The 6,152-nt window shown below is 27.8% G+C and overlaps 1 non-coding gene across 1 annotated transcript; it reads left to right on the top strand.

Annotated features, from left to right (window-relative positions):
- The first annotated feature begins 221 nt into the window (after positions 1-221).
- TRNAR-ACG lies at positions 222-294 on the top strand. Its single transcript has one exon. It is a non-coding gene; the product is annotated as a tRNA-Arg (tRNA).
- The last annotated feature ends 5,858 nt before the right edge of the window (positions 295-6,152 follow it).

Below are 6,152 nucleotides of genomic sequence, written 5' to 3'. Positions count from 1 at the left end.
TGTTATTAAATTAGACTCAACAGAATGTAAATTATATGGAGTATGAATTTGCCACCATGAAAATTATGCACGCATTGCGTGCGCTTCTAAGTTCTAAGCTTCTAAGCATAACTGTTAAACATTATTAGCACAACCGTTTATTTTTCCTTTGTACTTCTCTGTTGACAAATGTCAAAGCTTACAGTAATTATTTTTACGGTTTACTGCATTAGTATTAAGTTGACTCAATGGCCCAATGGATAAGGCGCTGGTCTACGAAACCAGAGATTCTGGGTTCAATCCCCAGTTGAGTCGAAATCTAATAATGTTTTATTTTTAGTTTTTTCTTAAATAAATGTAAATTCAATCAAATTATTCTACGTACGTAAAAATATAGAACTATCCTAAGATTTTGACTCTCAGGAACCAAGCATGCAAATGCAATGAATTTGTGTTCGTACCAAATTAATGTTTTATTTTTAGTTTTTTCTTAAATAAATGTAAATTCAATTAAATTATTCTACGGACTTAAAAATATAGAACTATCCTAAGATTTTGACTCTCAGGAACCAAGCATGCAAATGCAATGAATTTGTGTTCGTAACAAATTCGTCATCAATTGGATTATATCTACACATACATGCATGCATAGATCAACCAAAATCAAAGATGAAATTTCTAATTTATTCTATGATTTAATTTTGTTTTGATTTTCTCAACAATTCCTAATTTATGAATATGTTTCCATCTTAATATATTGATTCATCATCTTAAATAGGTATAATATAAAGGAATTTTCAAATACATCGAAACACATTAAATAGAAATCCTGGTATCTTACTACACTATTTATTATGTACCAATATAATGATCATGTCATATGCGGAGTATAAAGTAGTATGCTATTTAATTCTTACATGTTTTTTTTTTTTTTAATAATTTCGTGCTTTTTAATACATATATTTTTACCATGTCGGAAACAACAAATAAATTATAATCATTAAATCTCAACTAACCTGATTCATCATAGCTAGATACGCATTATATTTACTCTGTATCTTACTACGAGTTTTTTAAATATACAATACACTTTAAAAGAAGTTACTCACGACTTTTATGTAACACCTTTAATTTATTGTACTCTTGAAAAATTCAAAGCTTCAAAAAGTAGTCTTTTCTTGTTTTAACTTACAAGAATATATTTCTTATATAAAAGAAAAGAAACCTGGTATATAGATTTTCAGTTCTCCCGAATGCTTTACCATTCATTATTAGGACAGAACACAGACCAAATTCTTGTAAAAATTCTTGTAATTTTCAATATAGGAAGAATTGGACATGAACATGTAAAAATTAAAATTTCCAATAGATGGATTATAGATAATAAGTGAATATTGTAGACTATATAGTGGCTAGGAACAAATTATTAAGCTTTTTTTTTTTTTAAGAAAAAACCTATTTGAACTTAATGAATACAGAAGGATAAACAAAATGATATATCAATGATTAATATCTATTCTTAAGCGTTTGGTATCATATGTTGATAAACCCACTTCTTGAATGATATTATATAAGTATATATCAATTTGTTAACTCTCAAATATTCTATTTTTAATTTTAACATTTTAATGAGGTAAATTCTATTAAAACAATTAAAATGTTTTCAATATCTATTATTCTAATGAAAATCAATAATTACATTTTATAGCTGAAAAAGAACCTGGACATATAATTAATTAATAATTTCTAGAAATTTTATATACTTCATATTTGAAATTACACATTGACAATAGCATTATTCTTATGAGAAAAATTAAGGTAAAAACAACAACAAAAAAATTTAACGCAATCTAATAAAAACCACGAATGAGTCCCCATTCAAAGCAGAAATCTAATAAAATTAAAAAAATTATCATGAATCACCATTATCATTTATCCATTGAAGATGTATGATAAACTGTATGTTCATAGAACTATTTTCTTTAAATAACCTTCTACAACAAAGAATACTTTAAATTTTAATCAGCCAAAGAAGCAATTCATCCATATCAACCAACGATTATCGAATTCTTTCGAATAAGGTAAAGAAACCTAAAATTGTTTAACAAGGTAAAATCAACAAAAATTATAGAAAGAAACAATGAACCTTTACATAATTGGAGAAAAATTAATGAAAGAAACCAAGAACCCAATAGAAAATAAAAATAATTATACTAGTGCTTTGCTTTATTCAAATAAACTTTGAAGACATTACAACATGTAGGAAACATATCATATACTACAAACATTATAGTACAAATACCCTACCAATGAAGCAAAATCTTCATATATAATTAAAATGTAGATAATATGTAATGGCAAAGCACAACAACAACCACCCTTGCAATGACATAGTACTAGTCTTGATACTGCCGCTTAAATCGTTCAAGCTCCGGTAGCACAACCGTATGATAATGATAATCACACGCAATCAACACAATCACAAACCCTAAAGGCATCATAGTGAGCAGCAAGAGGAGGGGAGGCATGTCTGGCTTAATGATCAACGGTGAAACCAAAATTATGACAACCATTGTTAAAAATGTAACCCACGAACGCCACCCCCAACGATAATTTTCAAGACCATTGGCCATTTTTCTAAGGGGATTAGGCTAGGGTTGAAAGAACTGTTGAATGGTTATGAAAGTAGGTTTTGAATAGTTGGTGAAATTGTATGTATAGTTGTATCTCCTCTAGCAAGTTTAGAATAAGGGTATTTATAGGATTGTGTATTTGCATGATGTCGCTTGGCATAAGAAACATACAACGGTTGAGATGAAATGAAAGATTTGGTAAGAAAACTACTTGGTATTATCCATGTAAACGAGTAAAAATATTTTTATATATATCCATAAATTTGAAATTGTTTTTTTTTTTTTTTTGGTGTTCCACCTGGTTCACCCTTTGGGCTAATCCGGATTCGGGGATCAGTTCTGGGTGGTCAGGTTTGATGGAAATTCCACAAATCATTTCTCTTTTAAAATTTTTTTTTTATAGAAAATATATTCAACTGTTTTAATCCTTGAAAAATAACTGCCTAGTTAGTCTTACGAAAACTAATTCTCATCTCACCGTATTAATAAAAACCTAGCAATGTTTAATACCGCGTTCGTTTTTTTAGTAGACACCTTTTTATTATCATGCTTATCAATACATGTTTTTAACGCTTAATATCTTTAATTATCAACATTGTAAAATTATAAAAAGTGGATATTAATAAAATATACATTGAGACAATTCAAACAAGATCCTATGATTTTTTTTGCGTGGTGAATCAGAGTATGAAAATTACAATTTTTTAGATGATGCAAAATTATCTAAATATTTTCTTGGCAAAAACATTGAAAGTCACAACATATAACTAATATCTAAAGCTTAACTTTTAGCCAGGTCAAGAGACAACGACACTTGCATTCCAAAATTTTTCCAAGTGTTGCGCCACGTTGAATAGATTTAAATAGAAATTCCTAAGATAAAAAAGTTAGTTTAAAATTTTATTTGGATAGAATTTTAAGATAAAATGTTAGTTTAGAGTTTTATTTTCAATAAAATACCAATATTTTAGATGTGCAAATTGAATAATAATTTTATTCAAAAAAATTACTAGATTATAATTCTAAAAAATTATTATATAAATTTATTTTTATATCATAATATTTTTTGGAGCAAAGAAAGTAGTTCAAAGCGTAAAACATCCATTTATAATATATACTAATTGGTTAAAATAATATACTTCACAATCTAATAAAATTTTATTACTATGTAGACCTGTCAATTAGGATCGGGCCATGAGTCATCTCGGATTGGGTCACTTCAAGTTACGAGTCAAGAAGTGTTCAACTCTTGCCCAAAGTTTTGGATTCGGGTCAACCCAACAGACTTTGAACATTTATTTTATTTAATTTGTTTTTGCTAATTTGTTTTTTTTTTAATGTATTAAATCGAACATTTCCACCAACATTATTATTAGTAATTACATGCCTACTTGATAGAAAATCGTCACAAAAGCACATCAATTTCTACTAATTTTGTATCAATGATATATTTTTAAATTTGACATATAGATTAAAATTTATCTTAAAATTCAATAAACAACCCGGGCATCGCAAGGGGCACAAAACTTTAATATGACACATATGATTTATTTGTACATATTTTTGTAAAATAGGATAAAAAGTTGGATAGACTCGATAGGATAAAAAAGTTACTCCGTATTTTAGAGTTTTATTTTCAATAAAATTTAGATATATTCATCAGGATGAAAAAGTAATTTTAGAGTAAAAATTTTGGTTTAGAATTTTATTTTCAATAAAAATATCAATCTTTTTATACAAATGACGGATCCAGTGACGTACAAAAGGAAAAAAATAAAAAAAAAAAAAAATCAAACAAACATGTGATTATATATAACCGTTCTCGATGACCATTCTTTTTGGCTGAACATTATTAATACCCATAAACGGACAAGACTATCAAGTGACTATTAATGCATGAGCGGAAAATTCAAATAGTATATATAATATATAGATAAAAAATTTTATTTTAAAAATCGATTAACAACCCGGGCATCGCACGGGCACAAAACTAGTATCCTATTAAATTTCATTTAAAACAAGATGTTGGAAGTTGATAATAAGGTTAGATTAGTTCATATGAGTGAAATATAAAATACAGGTAAGTTTTGTATGTTGCTAGCCACATGGTGTGGCCACATTGGTTTAGAGTAATCTTCATTTATATGTATCAATAACCTCATTTAATCATAAGAGTAATCCATATTGTTCATAAAAGTAGCCCAAATTCATTATACGAGTAAAATAAAATGATTTAGAAATAAATAACCCCAGTTGTTCATCTTTCGAGTAACCCCTATTCTTTAGTTTTTAACAATGAAAGATTCCACTAATTTAAGAAAGTAACCCATTTTTCTCATTTAAGTAACTTACAAATGTTAAGGTAACCGTATTTGCTCACTACCGTGACCCTCTATTACTTAATTAATTGTCTTATACTTCCTCTGTTCTTTTTTACTTGACCTGCTTCTTTTATTACGCTTGCCAATGCAAAACTTTAACGATCAATAACTTAAATTCTCCATAAGTAAAAATTATAGAAGTTATATATTATGATAGTACTTATTGAAACGAATCCAAAAAGATCATACATGAATATATTTTTCCTTACATATTATTCACAAAAGACGGTCAAAGGAGGGGTGGTGAATAGTGTAAAGTCAAAGCGGGTCAAGTAATAAAGAAAGGAGGAAGTATGTGATTATGTATAGTGGTCACACCATGTGTCTAGTCACATATAAGAATTGGTGATAAAATACACCATAAGATAAACATAATATGTGATTGTGTATAGTGGTCACACCATGTGACTAGGCAATATAAGAATTTGTGATAAAATACACCATAAGATAAACATAATATGTTCTAAGTAGATTAGTAAGTTTTGTAGCTTTTCCCAACAACTTTCTATAAGCAAAACACTAGCTTAAATAATAAATAATGCATATTTGATATCATTTGTGAATGAAATAGCCAAATAGGTGGTTATATTATGGCAAAGAGTGTTTGTAAGTTTTATAAGGTGAGAGTCTAGTAAGAATGTATGTGATGAGGAAAGAGATAGAGATAAATGACATTTGAAAAATAAAATTTGTTGCATGCATCTAATAATGTGAGTTTCCTTTTATAGTAAACGTTGCAAATAAAAAGAAATGGATCGGTAGTACGTGAAAAAAAATAAACATGACAAAGGAAGCAGATATTTTACCCACAATTGATAATAAGCTAAACTAAACTAAACTAAACAATAACTTTTTTTTATACTTTGTAAGTTCGGCATAGTAACCCATTCTCCAACTTAAAGGGATCTGAGCATTTTTTTATTACTTGATATTGTAGTCTTGGCGTAAATTAGACCTTAGAAAATTTAAGAATAGGTTATACATGGTATAAAGATCTAGATATAACACACATCTATACAAACTAAGGGAAATTTGAATCTAAACAAGGGGCTTAAATTCCATTTCAATCAACTTTGGAACTTTTCTCAAATAAAGGATTCAGATCAAAACACTCAATTCTTAAAATCATTTTAATGAACATAGGAAATTCATAAGAAGC

The sequence above is a fragment of the Chenopodium quinoa genome, unplaced genomic scaffold (assembly GCF_001683475.1).
Source record: "Chenopodium quinoa cultivar QQ74 unplaced genomic scaffold, ASM168347v1, whole genome shotgun sequence".
Classification (NCBI taxonomy): Eukaryota; Viridiplantae; Streptophyta; class Magnoliopsida; order Caryophyllales; family Amaranthaceae; genus Chenopodium; species Chenopodium quinoa.
The sequence above is the reverse complement of the archived record's forward strand: the minus strand, read 5'-3'. Positions and strand labels throughout refer to the sequence as shown.